Source organism: Hylobates moloch, unplaced genomic scaffold, assembly GCF_009828535.3.
Source record: "Hylobates moloch isolate HMO894 unplaced genomic scaffold, HMol_V3 SCAFFOLD_14, whole genome shotgun sequence".
NCBI lineage: Eukaryota > Metazoa > Chordata > Mammalia > Primates > Hylobatidae > Hylobates > Hylobates moloch.
In genome coordinates this window covers 4,124,095-4,143,370 of record NW_026652289.1, presented here as the reverse complement: position 1 = coordinate 4,143,370, position 19,276 = coordinate 4,124,095, and the positions used below count along the sequence as shown (strand labels likewise).

At 49.2% G+C, this 19,276-nt stretch overlaps 1 protein-coding gene across 6 annotated transcripts in view; it reads left to right on the top strand.

Annotated features, from left to right (window-relative positions):
• ABCG1 (ATP binding cassette subfamily G member 1) overlaps nt 1–19,276 on the top strand; it is a 72,463-nt gene that overhangs the window by 8,364 nt on the left and 44,823 nt on the right. Inside the window, exon 1 of one of the 6 annotated variants that reach the window (XM_058427233.1) lies at nt 7,602–8,201. The exons of 4 other annotated variants lie outside the window; for them this stretch is intronic. The gene's annotated coding sequence lies outside the window, so the exon portion shown is untranslated. Of the gene's footprint in view, nt 1–7,601; nt 8,202–8,223; nt 10,624–19,276 lie in introns of those variants that run through there. One more of the 6 variants, XM_032174113.2, reaches the window with a different exon arrangement.

Here is a 19,276-nt window from a genome sequence, read left to right as displayed (position 1 = left end):
GTAGAAAATGCTGGGAAGGGTGTCTTGTAAAATGAAGATGGGTTGTAATGCAGAAATGAAGACATCTGAAACCTGGTGGCATCTGGGTTTGAAATGTCTTGGCATAAGCCTGGCACACAGGTGTAGCCAGTGTTTGCAAGTGAAGAGTGTCGCTCCCCTACTCAGTGTGTTTGTCCGTTTTCACACTGCTATAAAGAACTACCTGAGACTGGGTCATTTTTAAAGAAAAGAGGTTTAATGGACTCACAGTTCTGCATGGTTGGGGAGGGCTCAGGAAACTTACAATCATGGCAGAAGGTGAAGGGGAAGCAAGGCATGTCTTACCTGGTGGCATGGGCGGGATGGGGTAGAGAGAGAGAGAGACAGCGCAAAAGAACCCACACACATTCAGATCATTAGATCTCATGAGAACTCCCTCACTATCATGAGAACAGCATGGGGGAACCACCCCCATGATCCAATCACCTCTCACCCAGTCCCTCCCTTGACACGTGGGGATTACAATTCAAGATGAGATTTGGGTGGGGACACAGAGCCAAACCACATCACCCAGTATGTGACTTGTCACCCCTATATTCTCTAAGTGTTTAAACTGATCACATGAATCATCACAGTTAGCCAGCTGCTAATGGCTCTTAGTGAGGGAGGAGACCCAACTGTCCATTCTTAGAAGCGCAGCCCGGGTGGGGTGGCCACCACATAGAGACTTGCCCTACAGTAACCTTGTGTGCTCAGGCAGGGGAAGAGCCCAAAATGGGCCCCCGAGGGACCTGCCCATGAGTCAGAAATGGGTGGAGCCAGAGGGGTTGACAGACAGGATGTGTGTGGTGTGTTCCAGCTGCTGGTTTCTGCAGGGGCCAAGGGTAGTTTTGCTGTCTGGCTTCCTCCCCACTGCCCTCCCCAGCCACAGCGGCACCTGCGTCTGTCTTCCCTCTCCCTGCTCCTCCTCCCCTGCATGCCCCTTTCCTTTGTTCCTCGTGCCTGCAATTCAGAGTCTAGATGGTTTATCACTCCAGCACACAGAATAGAAAGGAAACTGAGGCAAAGGTGGTTAAGGGACTTGCCCATGCTCCTGGGCTCAAGAGGGGCAGGGCTGGGATGAGGGCAGCAATTTCTAGCTCTGTGCACTCCGACACGGTGGCCATGCCTTGCTTAGTGCAGGGCCTTATGGGGTGCCAGGGTCCATCCAGCCAGTAGGGAAGCAGAGCTCTTCCTGGAGGCTCTGGTGCCCACAGGGTGTCCTGCTGTTGGTGGTTCGGTTGCCACTGCTGAAGAGTTTTTCCTGCCAAAGTGTTCTAGCTGCAGAAGCCCTCTCTGTGCCCACTGTTATCCCAACACCAGCCTGCTCTTGGGTGCTGCGTCCAGTTGGCTCCAAACGTGGGTACCATATTTCCCCAACTAAAAGCCAGGACAATCAATAACAGTGCACATTAAATGTGGATCTTGTGTTGGGGCTGCAGGAGGAGCTGTATCCCACTGGACCTCTCCCACATGGGTCACCACCCTCCTGGTCCGCCTCTGCACCTGCTGGTCCTGCAAGTCGGCCTCTTTTGCCCCTCCCATGCATGGGTTCCTCCCACTCCTGTTTTTGTCCCTCCGATTGCTGGCGGTGGTCTCAGTCCCCAGCCATGATTAGGTTAGGCCGAGAAGTCAGAGCCCAGCCTCGCTCTGCATTTCTCTCTTCTCACGGTGGCGGAGTTTGTATTTGGCATCATCTCTGTGCGACTCCAAGTGTGACGTTGGGTCAGGGGCTACTTCTCTGACTGCTCTCAGTGTATTCATTTTGCTGTCTGTATCAAGTCCATTGTTTTCAACTTTTAAAAATTCAGTTTGATGCATTGAGCGAACTGTAATGATCACACTGAGGCTGGATGTCCTGGCATTGCTGGGGAGGTGTCTCCGAAGGTAAGAAGTGAAGCAGTTTTGAAAGTGCCTGGTTCCGGCTGGGCGCAGTGGCTCACACCTGTAATCCCAGCACTTTGGGAGGCTGAGGCGGGTGGATCACGAGGTCAGGAGTTCGAGACCAGCCTGGCCAATATAGTGAAACTCTGTCTCTACTAGAAATACCAAAAAAAATAGCCAAGCATGGTGGCAGTCACCTGTAATCCCAGCTACTCGGGAGGCTGAGGCAGGAGAATTGCTTGAACCCAGGAGGCGGAGGTTGCAGTGAGCCGGGATCCTGCCATTATACTCCAGCCCAGGTGAAAGTGTGAGACTCTGTCTCAAAAAAAGAAAGAAAGAAAGAAAGACAGACAGACAGAAAGGAAAGAAAGAAAGAAAGAAAGAAAGAAAGAAAGAAAGAAAGAAAGAAAGAAAGAAAGAAAGAAAGAAAGAAAAAAAAGGAAGGAAAGAAAGAGCTTGGTCCCATGCTTCACAGTAGGGCAAAGGAAACAGGAGCTCAGGCACAGAGCTGATTCACTCAAAGGCAGAGCCAGGGCTGGGACCCAGCTGTTCTGACTCGCAGTCCAAGTTCCTTCCCATTACAAAGACACTGGACCACTCCAGTTGTTTCCAGGAAAGACTTTTTCTCACGTGATTTCCCCCAAAACATGGTGCTGCGATACAAACTCAACATACAATGCCCTAGCAAAGCTGAGCATTGTGACCAGAATAACTTCATGAAGTCCTATGTAATTATTTTAAAGAAGGAGAGCTTCACAATCCTTACAAGAAAGGCAATGCGGGAAACAGTAGCGGTATTTTTAAGAAGGAGATGCCAGGCACTGATTCTTTAAAATTTTTGAGCTTGACGATTACTAAGCATTGAATATGGCATTTTAACAAAACACCTTGTATTTTCAATTGTAGTTACATTTTCACCATATGATTAATGATGTCTTTGGAGGGAAAACTAGATCATATAATAGATTCCTAGTAGAGAACATAATTGTGAGAGGAACTATTCTCAGGAGAGAGGAGTACACCCCAAGGATAATTTCCCCAGCTTCGGATACAGTAATTACTCTCCCTCAAGGAATTCACTCACGTAGCTTGTGTTGATGGGACAAATGGCTCGGAACAATATCAGCTTTGGTGCTGTCACACAAACTGTGTTGGGGACAGATCAGAGTGATCTGGTTTAGCTGTTCCTCCTCACCCTTAGGTGTGACTCTTTTGAAAGCAGCCTTTGCTTCCTACAAAGTAGACACTACATTGAGAACACTTAGGAATGTGGTTAAGAGTAAATTCACAGAATAAAATTCTTCTTAGGTAAAGATGATGGGGATGAGCAGATTTTATTGTAAGCTGCTTTCAGAGCCCATTCACACAAGGGTGTCATTGTATTAGGGTGTGATTGGCCAGAGTGAACAAATGGAATGCTTGGGTACCCGTACACTACCCATCCCCCAGGAGATCCTGGCGGTTTCCATGCGTAGTTGACTGAATGACAGCCGTTCTTCAATCCATTTGGCTCATGGGGCCGATTCGGGAAGGATCTGTGCATTCTTCCTGTGGAAAACTGTGACATGAGGCTCAGAGACGTGACCAAGGTCATAGGAGTGGGGAGGAAGGGACTCAGAACCAGGTCTGTGGGATTTCAGGCCAAAAAAGAGCGTAGCAAGTGCTTAACTCTGACGTGGGCACAAGACTGGACCACCAAGGCACAGCTGTGCCTAGCCCCATGTTATGAAATGGTTTGGGGTTGCCTTGGCTGTAAATTGATGTATTTTCCTTTTAATTGGCCTGCTTGGATGTCAGCGGCCGTTGGCCATTTATAGGGATTTCCTGTCCCTCTGGAGAGGCTCCAGCTTCCCTCTCCTCACCAGGAAGGGGAGGCTGATGTGCATGGCGTGCTTTCTCTCCAACAGGTGAAGCGATTCTCAGAAATCAAATTTACCTCCCAAGATTACCTTGAGGCGAAGTTCAGGTTGAGAACAAACATAGTCATATCTGGGGCTTTAGAGCGTTTTCTTTCCTATCTGCAGTCAGGCCATGGCCTCCACATGGTGACACTCCGATGGAATGCAACGTCGCCTCCTGCTTTGAAACCCAACCCTCCAGCCTCATCCTTGCCAAAAACCAGGAAGGGGTTAAATATTCCAGGCAGCACCAAGTCAGATTATCTATATTGGTTTGCTTCTACGCTATAAAAATGCGTTTGGACACCTTTCTCAAATTCAGGATTGCTTTCTCTTAATTTCTATAGCCATTTCACAAGGCCTGTAACGATAAGCCAGCTAAAGTGCATGGAAGGCACCATTAATAAATCCTTTCAGGAATTCCATTAAGGGAAGACTGGATTCCAACCAAGTGCTGGTGACTTGATCCAACCTGCTAGAACAGGGAGGGGAGGCAGCCCGGTTAAAGGCAGAGTGTGGAGATGCTGTCGCTAGGGGTTTTGAGAGGGGTAGATGCTCAGGCTGAAGGGGGATGGATAGTCCCCTAGCATGAGTGAGTTACTTTTGTGCTTCTTTGAGGCTGTTATGCTAAGGTGGGCTTTCTTGTGGGCCCACAGGATATTTCTTTTAGTCCTTTGCCTTTAATGGAGGTGATAGCTGATTCCTGGTGCAGTGTCGTGGCCCCAGGCCGCTTGCAGGGATGGCCTGCTTGAGGCTGGGGCATTCACAAAGAGTCTGCCTTGGAGAATTCAGAGGACTGGAGAACCCTTCTCTTCCCCGCTGGGGCCAGTTCCTAGGTTCTCAGTGGCCCCCAGGTGGGTGGGCTACCACTCAGGCCCTGAGGGGTAGCACTCCTTTGGTGATGAGGTCTTCTGGCACAGTTCTGACCCCTCTGCCTTACAGGGCCCCAAAGAGGCTTTGAAAAAATGTTGAGAATGGACCAACTCTCACAGCAGATTCATGTGAGATGAATGTTTAGCAGCTATGTGCAAGACCAAAGGGGTTTGCTACTTTCTTGGACAGGCTTCATATCCAAGGGGTCTAGATGCTCCCCTCCAGCCAGCACATTCTCTTGCTGTGAGCACGTTGCAAGGGAAACCAAACCCTCACCAGCTGGGGCCTGGGATCTGGGTGTGTGACTCCTAAGTGTGGCGTTGTTAGCAGTGGCAGCCTCCCTGGACAAGGGTCAGATGGCTCTGCCAACATTAGCCTTGGGGTCTCCTTTTCTCTTTGCCACCCTCAGGTTGGCAGTTTCTTTATTTGGACATGTTAATACTTTGTTATTTTCCCAGAGAGTGCTCCTGTTCTTGAACCATCTGGCCCCTTCAGTGCGACTCTGTAGGACTGTGCTCTGCTCCGTGGGGGTTGGTGTCACTGTTTAACTGTTGGAGGATGTTCTTACCACAGTCATTTTCACCTGCATGGTGGGTGCCCCCCTGCCTTCCTCTACCGCCTTGAATAGGCTTGTATCTTGAAAAGTTCACATTCTCAAATGCAGGCCCTCCCTATAAACCAGAATCTAATCCACCAGTCCAAGAAATAACCAAAGGTGACATTTTGCTGAACATGACACCGTTTCTTTTGTTTATAAATTGGCAGGAAAAAAAATGTTTAGTAACCATACACCTGTGCTTTCTGAGTTCAGTTCTAGAATCAACAGATTAGCTATGAACAAAGAAAACCATGTGGGTCAGATTAAATATATCTTGAAGGACTAAACTGTAAAACTAAGGATTTGTCATGGAGGTGCATTCTCCATCAAACTCCGTTGATGAAGTTCCAACACCTGCACAGGAAAGCTTACTCTCAAATAAAATGGACCCAGTGCCGACTGTTTTTGCTCACATTGTGAGAAAAGGCAAAAAGATGGGTTTTCAGTCATGAGTGGTGGCGGGTAGGCCTGCAGGGATCCAGTCTGACCTGCAGCCAAGAGTTTCACTTCCCACTTTGTCAGCTGTGTGCTGTTTGTCACCTCCGTGCTCTGTGGGGTAAATGGCATTTGGTGTCAAAAGTAAGACACACCAGGGTGACTTCAGGGCTGTGATTACGTCCAGCTGAGACCTATATTTAGAGTCCAAATCTTGGAGCCAAAAGGAGTCGTGCTACCATAGCCTGCCCTCCTGCCCCGTGAAGGGAGCCTTCTTGCACCATTCCTGACAAGGGACAGCCAGCTTCTGTCTGAGCACTTCCAGCAACCAGGAACTGACACCTCCCAGGCAGCCAGGCTATGTTTGCACAACTCTCATTCTTAGAAAATGCTTCTGTCTGTTGAGCTGAAATCTGTATTTAAGCAATGTTCATTTGTGGATCCAGGTTCTGTTTTTTGAAACTCCACAGACCAAGTTAATCTTGGTCTTGAAATGAGCTCACAAATCAAGGGGAAAAGCCCAGCCAAGTATAGAACAATAACCAAATACATTACAATCCAGAGCTACCTCGAGAGGAGGAAATAAGGAGTATATGGCCCTTGCAGGAAATGAGGTCAGAGTCCTGCTTTGGGAGGTGGGCATCACAGCGGCATCCGTAGGGTGCAGGGCAGTGGGCAGGCGCCCCTGCTGGACGGTTCTTGCTGTCTGTAAACTGATAAGGGTGGAACCCGCTGGAAGGGCAGAACCTGAGTCATGTTCTTTCTGTTTCTTTTACTGTTAAAAGGCAACTTGGTGCCTTCCAACCAAAAAAGTCCCCCTCTCTGATATCTCAACTGCCTATCTTGAAAGTGAACCTTTTGGCAGGAGTTTTTATGGGATTTCTCAGTTGTTATTTCTCTCCTCCCACTGTTTTGGGAGAAGTGTTTTTTGTTGTTGTTGTTGTTTTAATTAAAAATAACTGGTGTTTACTGAGCAAATCGTGTTTGCTTTATTTGGCGCTTTGCCTCATTGAGCCTTTGGGGAGGGGCATGGGACACACATCAGTACGGACATCTTCTCCAGAAGGGAAGGCGGGTGGAGGGGGAACGAGGGCCTGCCCAGGACCGCTGGCAGGTAGCGGGCAGGTCCAGGACTGGACTTAACACCTGGAGTCCCAACTCCCTGCCCCTATAAGCGCCACTGAGAACTCATCTCTTTGCAATCGCTCAGACCCAGGTAATAAAATGAGCTGTGTTGAGTTTTCCTTACCCAAGACATAAACCCCAAACCCTGCTGACAATGAGGAGCTACAAAAGGCCTCTCCTCCTGGGGCACCTGTTCTGGGAATTCTTTCATGGATGCAGGTATGGGAGCATCTGTGGCCTCTGTCCTTTGTCCGGAGCTCCCCGCACCTGGCTGGGGGCTGCACTGGACACCTCTGCCCACCCTGGCCCTGGGGTTATCAGGCCACCTGGCCTCCAGCCAGACGTTCCCTCCCAGGGCGGGATTCACCCTGGCCCGTGGTGAAGTGCAGGCTCCTGGAAGGCCGGGCTCTGTCCACTGAGTGTCAGCTCTAACGCAGGCGGCTCTCCATACTGAGTAAAAAAGCCCGTCCTTTCTCTGGCTGGTGCAGGTGCTGACTCTGCAGGCCTGTGGACGCAGGGCGACGTTCGCGCCCTTGCCGGAAATGAACGCCCCGGAGAAAACAGCGCTGCCGGAGCCCCTCGCGCGCGCAGGTGCGGGCGGGGCGGGTGCGCGCTGCCGCGCGTGTGCAGCGCCCGCCCATCCGCCGCCACCGCCCGCGCCGGGGTTACTACCGGTCAACGCTCGCTAGTAACCTCCGCGGCGGAGCGGCGCGATTGGCTGCGGGCGCCCGGCGCTGTTGCCAAGCAGGAGGAGGCAGCTGCAGCCCCGAGCGGGGGTCGCAGCCTCCCTGGGACAGGGGCGGCCCCATGCATAGGGGATCACCCGGGCCATGCAAATCCCGGCGCCCCGCGCGTGCTGGTGTTCTCCTCGCCAGCTCCAGGAACACCGGTCCAGGAAGCCTGAGAGTGCTGGCAGTAGGTAGGGTCGCCAGTGTGGACCTGAGGGTGGAGGTGTTGCCACCCGGGGCGGCCTGCGCTCCATTCAGGCTTGAGCGGTGACTGGGAGACCCCGGGAATGGAAATGGCGCGCAAATGCTGGTGTGACGACGTCCGCAGGGGAGCGACCCGCGGGTGTGTGGGGTCTGCGCCCCTGTGGCTTCAGCAGCGTCGGGGGACTGCAGGAATCTTCCAGACTCCAGTTTAAATCAGAGAGGTCTGCCCACGAAGAGTCAAACTAAAACATTTAAAGAGATTTTTCCTGAGTGACCATGGCCCGTGACACAGCCTCAGGAGACCCGGAGAACACGTGCCCAAAGGGGTCGGGAACGGCTTGGTTTCGTACTTTAGGGAGACGTGAGACAGTGATCAATATTTAAGATGGTTCCGTCTAGAAAGGTGGGACAGCCCAAAGGGGGACTTCCGGGTTATAGGTAAATTTAAATTTTTTTCTAATTGGTTAAGTTATTATCGATAGAAAGGGATGTCTGGGTTATGATATGGGGCTGTGGGGACCTAGGTTGTATCATGCGGATGAGGCCTCCAGGCAGCAGGCTTGAGAGAGAACAGACTAAATGCTTCATATCAGACTTAAGGTCTGTGTTGATGTTAATGTTACAGGTTACGATAAGGCATGTCGGACGGACCGCCACTTCCCGTCATGGCCTGAACCAGTCTTTCAGGGGAAATTCTAGAGTGCCCTGGCCAAGGAGGGAGTCCATCCCCATGGTTGCAGGGGGCCTTTGAATTTTATTTTTGATTTACAGGTCTTTACTTCAGGTGGCACAATTTTCCTAGGAGACAGCTGATTTTTGATTCCTTATAAAACGTGCTGGTTTTGTTTTTAGCTGACAGTGTGGGGTGAAGCTGTAAGGGAGCCAGGGCCTCCTGGGGTTGATCCAAGCATGTCTGAGGCTTCTCTGGGGTCAGCACTGAAAAATGGCCAGGGTGGGGTTTGGAACCTTGGAATTGCCCTTGGGAATCTGCAGCGTTGGCTCCGCTAAGCCGGCTGGAATCCGGAGATCATCCTGCAAGGTCACGCTTCCCGGCTGCCTGCCGAGTCACTTCCACCCTGGGCAGGTTAGAGGCAAGGACACATGACAGCTGAACTTCACACAGTGTTTTCCAGGGCATCTATTACAGTTTTTTGTGTGTGAACCCACAAGTGTGATAACAAACATCATTTCCACCAGCTGTACTCTGTTTGAGTATCTGCAAGGCCTGGGGCCACCTCGGTGGAGTCGGAGGTGCCACGCTTTGCTGTCTCTGGAGACCAGGGCCTTCTCTAGACACCCGGCGGGACTAGTTCCTTTGGGCATAATTTAGGTGTTTTGTGAAATGTTAAACATTGTCTTTCAGACGCTTTGCTCAACCTTTTGGGCTCCTGACCAAATGCAAAGAGTCCCAAGGGCTTGCTTTTCCTTGCAGTCTGGGGTTTTCATTGCTTGCTTGCTTATTTGATTTTGTGACTGTGGAGCTGGCATTTCTGTAAGCCCATATAGAAATTACAGTTTCCAAGCCCAAACCCACTAAGCCAATGGGGGGACACAGGAAACCAGAGATGGTGGTGGATGAAAACCTTTGCAACAGGAAGGAAGGGTACATCTATGATAACTATGGTGTTACCTTACTAAAAACAGTAAGGATGAGTGTCACTAACATGAGAATGTACTCGACACAAAAGTCTGGTGAAAAAGGGAGGAGTCCTTTCACTAAGTTTCATATTTAACAGCGCTCACATTAAGAATTACAGCAGAAGCTGCAGGTTTCCTGTTTCTGAAGACCTGCAAATGAGTTTGTCCAGAAAATGGCCGTGTCCTGAATGGTGTAAGCAGGAGGCCATCCAGCCTTGTGCCTCTAGGCCTCCTCCCCTTCAGTTGTCATAAATGTGCCATGTGCCCCAGCCCAAACCCAGCAGCCTTTCTCTAAATTTCATCTGGTTTAGAGAGGAAAATGGGCAGCATCATTTTGTCACCTTCTCTCTTCCCAGGGGCGTTCTGTGCTTCTTGAGAACTATACCTTAATATCTGAGTTGGCTAAGTCTCTAGAATATGAATTTCAAAGAGCTTAGCCTGGCCAGCAGAGCTCTCTTGGAGCCCTTTTTCTCTCCCAGCCTTGTGTCTCCGCAGCCACTCCCCATGGGCTAGCCAGGCTGAACTGCCTGTCATTCTAGCATTTATGCTTTCTTTGGGCCACTCTCTCTACCAAGAACCCACCTCATCACCCCAGGCTAGGGGAAGGCTTCCTTCATTCACCCTTAACCCTGTGGCCAGGAGAGTCTTTCTTGGTTACCTTCGTACTCCTCTGCCCCTGTGATCATGGGATTATGGCACTCAGCATGAGATTTTGTGCTTCTCTTCTGAGCTTCCAAAGTTACCCCTGCGTCTCAGCTGCCCAGCCAGTGCCTGGCTCAGAGCTGGCATGCAAATGAATGAACGGAATCACAAGAAGCTAAATCACAGTAGAAGAGCCCATACTTTTGCCCTCAAAGACAGCTTGGTAGAGAGAAAACCAAGAGCCTTGAGATGCTGGGCTGTTTTGATCTTCCCTTGCTGTGTCAAACCCATGAGCCACCTCTGACTAAGCTTCACGCAGGTGGTTTCTGAGGGCTGTTTCTTTGGCCTCACAGCACCGTGGATGGGCAGAGGGGTGGCTGGGGAATGGTAAGAGCCTGGATTCTGGGTCAAGCAGCCTACTCTTGAATGCCAGCTCCACCCCTTCTTAACCACGTGACCCTGGGCCTCAGTGTTTGCATCTGCAGAAGAGGGCTGATCCGAGTGCCAAACTCAGAGGATTGGAGTGAGGAATAGCAGAAGTCATCACTACAGCCAGGGCTGGCACACAATAGTGCTCAAGGTATTTTAATGTTACAGGTCAAATTTTGCTAAAAATTGATTTTTGTGTTCTTAGTTTCATGAAGCCAAATACTCCTCTTTCTAATAATAATAGTATTAGCTTGGTATTTATTAGTCTGTGAGCAGTAACTTACTCTGTCTTCACAGCAACCCTGCGGTCAGGTTTTCTCCCCATTCTCTTTGAGGGAGGAAGATGTGGCCGGGAGCAGTGAGGGCCTTTGCCCGGGCAGCACAGAGAGTGCCGTCTCTTACACAAAATGGGGATTTCGAATCTCAACACCCTGAGCTCTCTGCTTTCCCCCAAGACGGGCTACATGCTCCCTGGAGTTGTCCTCTGAGAGAATTTTTGTATGGTTCCTTTTCTGAGACTTCTCCTGGTTTCTTATTCATGGCTCGTATTATGACTAATTTCAGACACGTTAAATCCCTCTATCCTGAGACTTGTGTACTTGCGTGTACAAGACAGGTAACAGTCTTGTTATTTCTGAGAGATCTCTCAAGTACTTTCAGATCGCTGGATGACAAGCTTTGCATCTTTGAACTATTTATATTTCAGTATCTACATTTGTGAGTTACTGGATGGAAATTTCCACCATTGAAACAAAGCTTGGCAAGCGACATTACACTTCAGAATTTGGCTCACGGGCGAGGTTGATGCAGGTTATGTTAGGAGGATGTGAGATGTTATCAGCTCCTGTGTGTTTTAGTCTTGTGGCTAGATGGTCATGACTGAAAATTGAGGATGGTGTGCCCACTGCTCTGGTTGGCAGCTCGTGGCAGGGAGAGGTGGCAGCAGCTCTGGGGTTGGTGGGAGCCACGGTTTCACACCCATTGGCAGGTCATGAACGTTGTTCTTGGATTTGCAAATATTTAATGTAAATCCATTAATGTTGTAGCTTTATAGAAAATGCACTTACTCTCCTTTGTGGGAATTCTAAATTAATATGTAACAAGGAGGTTAAGATGAATTGAACTATATGTGGAGCTTAGTAAAAATTTTCTTTCTCCCGCTATTTCTTTCAATAAAATGATTCCAGGTGTAGTACTTTTTAGCTAAATGCCCTCAGTAAAGGAGGAGGCAGTATAGGATAGAGCTCAGGAATGTGGGCTCCACAGTAAGACAGTCTGGGTTCAGAACTGGCTCCACTGCCTACTAGCAGGGCAACTGGGTGACTTACCCCTCCTGTGAAAAGGAAATATTAATAATAAAAATATCCATCTTATTAGATCAAATAGCTTGATACCTATGAAGCACTGTGACCAGCGTGTGGCACTTAATAAACCGTGGCTACCCTTCTTATATGTGATGTAATAAAATCATAATAGCTTAGAATCACTAAGCCGGATCAAAGCCTTTTAGTTCTCATTCTAAATGTGAAGTGTGGCTTGATACCTTAGGCTTTAGAAATGAAAGGGAAAGAGCAAGGATATAGTTGGTGGCCACTGTTGATTTAGTGTTTCCTAGGCGCCAGGCAGTGTGCTCAGAGCCTCACACCTATGTGCTCCCATGAGCCCTCACTGCTGCCCTTCGAGAGTGGAGGGGCGAGGGGAGGTGTAGGGGCCTCATCTGGAGTCATGGGGCTGTAAGTAGCAGAGCCAAGAGGTGACCCAGGTAGCTGCTTCCAGAGCCCCACACTGGTCCCCTGGCTGGGTTACATCTTGCCTTTGTGTGTCTTTGGTGACCCATGCTCCTATAGCCAGCTTCCGGTTGGGGCAGGAGACCTTCCGGGGCCTGGCCGCTGGCTAATACAATGGCTACTACTCATCTACTCTGTGTCGTAGATGCTCACACCACTTGGGTGATGAGCCTTTGTCACGTGGCCTCTGCAGAATCAGCGAGCTGGGCAAGGGGCCTAAGCTCCGGAAGCTTCCCCTTTGGTCATTTTTGGGTGTCTGGTGATTGCCAGGCTTCCAGTATCTCACCACTCCAATTGGAGCCCCAGAAAGGGAGCATGATGTCATTTCATTCCCTGGGCCATGGTTGTGGGAGCCCATGGTGCCTTCTGCAGGGCACTGGAGAATGTTGTGTGTGCTCATCTTGGGACAGGCAGGAGAGGAGGGCAGGTGGCAGGATGAGGGCGGCTGCAGCCTCCGGGTCACCCAGTGTTATGCCAGGCCACGGTGCCTGCCACGCTGGGTCTCCAACGGCCACACGAGGTACTGCTTCCATGTTATCAGCGAGGAAACCGTGGCCTGGAGACAGGTGGGCGATGAGTTCAAGTTCCTGCTGCCAACAGGTGGACCCCAGGACCAAGCCTAGCCCAGCTGACCCCTGGCTTCTCCTGTTCGCTCTTCGAGATCATGTGAAACAGCCAGTGACTGCCTAGGGCCGTGGCCCTTTTCAGTGAACTTGAAACATTAAAATGTTTACTGCCTTCACACTTACGGCTTTAAAAGTTGTTTGTTTGTGTTTTCTTTGAGACGGAGTCTGGCTTTGTCACCCAGTCTGCAGTGCAGTGGCGCAATCTCAGCTCACTGCAACCTCCGCCTCACAGATTCAAGTGATTCTTCTGCCTCAGCCTCCCACGTTGCTGGGATTACAGGCACCCATCATACCCAGTTAATTTTTGTGTTTTTAGTAGAGACGGGGTTTCACCATGTTGTCCAGGCCAGTCTCAAACTCCTGACCTCAGGCGATCCGCCCGCCTTGGCCTCCCAAAATGCTGGGATTACAGGCATGAGCCACCGTACTCAGCCAAAAAGTTAATTTTAATTAGAATGAAGCCGCATAATTGAAAAGTCTGATGAGCTTGGGAGGTTGTCTAATGGTGGAGGCTGCCAGCCAGGTCTCATGACCCGGACCAGATTAAGCCCTACTGTCCATCTTCTGGGAGAGTAAACGGCGTGACCAGCACAAGCCATGCTTGCTCACACCCACCAGATGTGCGTTCCCACACCACCCAGGGGACCGAGGGCACAGGTGGGGAGTTAGGAAGGAATTCAGGGCATGGGCAGACCCTCTGAAGGAATCCAGGAGGCTTGGGATCTGGAATGGACACTCTGGCCTGACAGTCACCAACATGAATAGCATGTTGGTCTCTGGGAATCTTATCCTTCTGACTTTCACAGACACGTAGTGAGAGCACTGGCCACGTTCAGACATGACTGCCTGTCAGGATTCTGATGGAGATGACCCTGGCTGCTTTCAGCATCCATTTATCGTAAAAACCAAGTACACAGTGGAGATGCTTTTTTCCCCATGACATCCGTGAGCTCGTCATAAACAGAAACGGGGAAATGCATCAGAGTATATTTCTGTGAGGAGTTTAAAAATCTATAGGGCAGTAATCCCAGCACTTTGGGAGGCTGAGGCGGGTGAATGACTTGAGGTCAGGAGTTTGAGACTAGCCTGGCCAACATGGTGAAACCCCATCTCTACTAAAAATACAAAAATCAGCTGGACATGATGGTGCATCCCTGTAGTCCCAGCTACTCAGGAGGCCAAGGCACGAGAATCACTTGAACCCGAGAGGCAGAGGTTGAAGTGAGCTGAGATCGCACCACTGCACTCCAGCCTGAGTGACAGAGTGAGACCCTGTCTCAAAAAAAAAAAATCCATAGGGTGTTTATAATTTTATACTGTTTCCTAAGAGAGTCTCTTGTATTAAAAATGCCCTGCTGGGTGCAGTAGCTCACACCTGTAATTCCAGCACTTTGTGGGACTGAGGCGGGAGGATTGCTTGAGGGCAGGAGGTCGAGACCAGCCTGGGCATCAGAGACCCTATCTCTATTAAAAAAAAAAAAAAAAACAGGCATGGTGCATGCCCGTGGCCCCAGTTACTTGGGAGGCTGAGGTGGGAGGATCACTTGAGGCCAAGAGGTTGAGGCTGCAGTGAGTCATTATCATGCCACTGCACTACAGCCTGGACAAGCAGAAGCAAACAAAACAAAACTTCCCATGGTGTTTTTGGTTTTGTGTTTTTTTTTTTTTTTTTTTTTTTTGAGACGGAGTCTCGCTGTTGCCCAGGCTAGAGTGCAGTGGCACGATTTCGGCTCACTGCAGGCTCTGCCCCGTGGGGTTCACGCCATTCTCCTGCCTCAGCCTCCAGAGTAGCTGGGACTACAGGCGCCCGCCACCTCGCCCGGCTAATTTTTTGTATTTTTAGTAGAGACGGGGTTTCACTGTGTTAGCCAGGATGGTCTCGATCTCCTGACCTCGTGATCCACCCGCCTCGGCCTCCCAAAGTGCTGGGATTACAGGCGTGAGCCACCGCGCCCGGCCTGGTTACTTGTTTTACAAATATGCCTGCCATTGAAAGCACAAAACAGTGAACACCCTTTCTAAAGCATATGGGGCCAGCCACAAGGTAGACTCCAGTACATTTTATTTTAAGCAAAGTTACAAAGCACTTGCAGTTCTTACTACTGTATTTTGATTTTCTGAGTTTCCTTTAGGAAATATTGGCTTTTTAAAAAGATTATACAATGGGCCCGGCACAGTGGCTCAGGCCTGTAACCCCAGTGCTTTGGGAGGCCAAGGCAGGAGGACTGCTTGAGCCCAGGAGTCCAAGGCCAGCCTCAGCAACACAGCGAGACGCTGTCTCTACAGAAAATGAGATTAGCAGAGCATAGTAGTGTGCACCTATAGTCCCAGCTACCGAGGAGGTTGAGTGGGGAGGATTGCTTGAGGCTAGGAGTTTGAAGCTGCAGTAAGCTATGATAGCACTGCTGCATACTCCAGCCTGGGTGACAGCAGAGACTCTGTCCCTAAAAACAAAACAAAACAAAAACTCAAACTGCACAATGAGAGAGGAGGAGGGAGCTGTATTATAGATGTGTGGTATCTGGAACCAAGTGGTGACGCTGAGGAGGGCGGAAGGAGCATGATGGGAGGTGGCTGGGTGACTTGGCTGCTGGAGAACGCTGGCCATTAGGGCACATTCATTCTGCTCCGGCTCTTGTGTTATTTCACATTTTCCACCTCCCAGTCCTTTAGAGCCGACCGTGAACCAGGGCACTGAACCATATCGTTGTTTGTTGTGTTTTTTGGGTTTTGTGCCTTCAGAGGCTGAAGTGCAATGAGGCAATCAAGCGAGCTCCACCACGGCCCTGAGGGCTTGTGAAAATGCAGGTGGTTGGGCCGCATCCCCGGGGATCTGGGTGAGCAGGGTTGGGGTGGGCAGGGTTCCATGTCTGGTAAGTACGGGGCAATGCTGCTGTTGCTGGTCCAGGAATCCCACTTTGAGAACTGCTGAATTAGAGTAAAGAGGAGTTGATGGCCACGTGGGAGCCACCCTGAGCCCTGGGAAAGCTGGAGCAGGAGGTGGCGTCACCCACACTTGCACCGCAGGCAGGAGTGAGGGGCCTGCTCTTCCACGGTCAGGCGGCCTCAGCATCTCACCGCTCCCAGGCCTTCAAAGTCAGCTTTCCTTGTGAACCTGGGTGGTCAGAGATGCAGACAGCAGGGCCAGGTGGTGTCTCGCGAGTTGCACTATGAATTTGGGGAGCCCGTCGGCCCCTCCTTCTGCAGGGATGGGAGTAAAAGCTCATGTCCTCCAGGGTACCTCCTTGAGGGTGGTGGAATGCTGCACGCCAGGGAACAGGGCAGAAGTTCCTGGATTCAGCAATTTATATTATTATTTAAGAGAGTGCAGATTTTATTTTTATCTTAATCTGTTTCACAGAACCGTATTTTAATACTGTGTGTGTGTGTGTGTGTGTGTGTGTGTGTGTGTGTGTGTTAGTTTGCAATATCACCTGGGCGGGATAAAGAAGATTAGATTCCTTTCTGTTATTTGTAAAACCTGTTCAAGCTGCAGTAAGATTGTCATGATCTCCATCATCATCTGATTTATCCCCCAGCCAGTTCCTGTGTAAAATCTGGAAATATGGTAGTTGCTGAGGGGCTGCAGTAGAGGATTGGTGTGAGTGGAGAGGTGTCTGTTGCAGGCAACCAGACTGGGATAAGTTTTTAAAAGAAAAAAAAAATCCTACAATTAAAATGAAGCCACAAAACTTAGAATTTGACTGTGATTTTAAAACTATTCTAAAGAAACTTTGTTTTACTTCAAGTTAGACGTGACTAAGGTAAGATATATGAACCATTATGAACTTCCAAGAAACAATTTCTAGCTGGTCCTTTTTCTGTTTCTCAGTAAGTTTGTGTCTTTCTCTGAGTAATTTTCAGGATAAAAATATTTGAAATTCTTTTTTCTATTTTCATTATGGGGAAAAAGCATCTTTTCTTCATTCAACAAACTTTTATTATCTGTTATAAGCAAAGTATTTTTGCTCAGTCTTGGGGAAGAAAAAGTAAAGATAGCATGTCCCTCAATGAGTTTATAATTGATAGGGACACAAGGAGCCCTCACTATCAGGCAGGGGTTATCTAAGACAGTGAATAATGCCCAGAGAAGGGTTATAGGAATGGGAGGAGGATGAGAATCTCTGGAGAAATCACAGCCTTTGGAAAAGGCAGAACCCAGGGGCACAAAGGCAGTTAGTTGGTGGAGAACTGAGCGGGTGTGGTGTTTAGAATTTAGGTAACGGGAGAGTATGGTGATGGGCAGTCTTGGAAATGGACTTTCTGGGAAGCATTTGGGTGGAGATCGTGGACTAGACTGGTGACTACGATGTAGTGGGTTGATGGTGACCCTCCAAAATGGTACGTACATGTCCCAACTCTCAGAACCTGTAAATGTGACCTTATTCAGAAAAAGGTCAATTTGCAGATAGATGTGATTAAGTTAAGGATGTCCAGATGGGGCCACCCTGGATTAGGATGGATTCAAAATCCTAGGACATATTCTTACAAGAGAAGAAGAGGAGAAAAAGTCACAGAGATGCAGGGGAGAAGAGACAGAGACATGTAGAGGAGACAGCCCCATGAGGATGCAGGCAGCTGTTGGAGTAACACAGCCACAGCCCACGGACACCTGGGGCCAGCAAGAGCTGGGAGACGCAAGGAAGGACCCTCCCCTGGAGCCTCCGGAGGGAGTGTGGCCCTGCAGACACCTCGATTTTGAACTTCTGCCCCCAGAATGGTGAGACGGCACATTTTGTGGTATTTTCCTGTGGCAGCCTGAGGTCACTATATTATACAAAAGAAAAGGAAGCAAAGATGGTCATGAGAGAGCAACATTTTGCAAAAGAAAAGTGGTAGGAAGCATAGAGAGGAGGATAAAGAAGATTAGGTTTCTTTGTGCTTATTTGTTAAACCTGTTCAAACTGCAGTAAGATTGTCATGATCTCTGTCATCAGCTGATTTATCCCCCAGCCAGTTCCTGTGTAAAATCTGGAAATATGGTAGTTGCTGAGGGGCCGCATTAGAGGATTGGCATGAGAGTGGAGATGTGTCTGTTGCAGGACTCCTGGGGCCCTATCCAGACAGCAGTGGTGGAGAGAAGCGAAGCGAAGTGCAGTTCTATCTAAACTAGATAACCCTGGAGCAAGGAAGACTGTGAGACACCACCCGTGGAGGGTGCCGGGGGAGCCGCCACAGAGGTCATTTGGCTTCATGAAGCTGAGTTGAAGATGCGCACCCTCTGTGGCCCAGCATTTTCACTTTGACCTGAATACAGCGCTCTCAGCAGCACTGTTCATAACAACAACAAGACTGGATATGACCCAAATGCTCATTGAAAGAAGAGTGAATAAACCAGGCAGGTGCGGTGGCCCACGCGTGTAATCTCAGAACTTTAGGAGGCTGAGGCAGGTGAATTGTTTGAGCCCAGGAGTTTGACAGCAGCCTGGGCAACATGGTGAAACCCTGCCTCTACAAAATAAAAAAATTTAAAAAATTAAAATAAAAACACCTGGGCATGGTGGTGCACACCTGTAGTCCCAGTTACTTGGGAGGCTGAGGGAGGACTTTTTGAGCCAGGGAGGTTGAGGTTGCAGTGAGCCATGATTGTACCACTGCACTCTGGCCTGGGTGACAGAGCAGCAAGACCTGTCTCAAAAAAAAAAAAAAAAAAAAAAAAAAGAGCGAATAAACAAACTGTGATTGGTCCCACAGTGGAATATTATAGAGCCCAGAAAAGAAATGAAGCACAGTTACAGGCATCAACAAGAACAGATCTCATGGACAAGATACGTGGAGGGAGAAAAAGCAATTCCTAGAACACATGCAATGTGATGCCTTTTCTAAAAACTTCAAAACATTCAAAAGTCACCAAAATTGTTAAAGGATCAATACGAACGTGGTGCAAGATAGAGAAAAACAAGGATATAATACCGTTCAAGAGAGTGGGGACATCTGGTGAAGGCAGGGGACTGGGATGAGGGAGGGGCGCCGGGCCTGGGGTGTGTTGCTGAGATTACCGCCTGGCTAGCTCGTGGGCACATTTATTTTTCACTGATTTATTCATTTATTTTTCTTTCTCACATCTCACAAGCAAGTGGTCTGCACAGAAAGTAAGTGTCATATTGTGGGTGGACTCTGGAGCCAGACCACTCAGTTTAGGTTCTGTTTCTGGTCAGTTTCACTTCTGCTTACTAGCTACGGCTCTTGGGGAAGGTTATTTTAGGTCTCTGGGGCCTCAATTTTCTCATCTGGGTGTATTGAAATATGGACCTTGCAGGGTTCTGGTGAGAATTAAATGAGTTATGTGTTAAGAATTAAGTGAGTTAATGTATGCGAAAGCTTAGAATTGTGCCCTGAGGCATAGTAGATCTATATAAGCATCAGCTATTGTCATCATCAGCGTCACCAC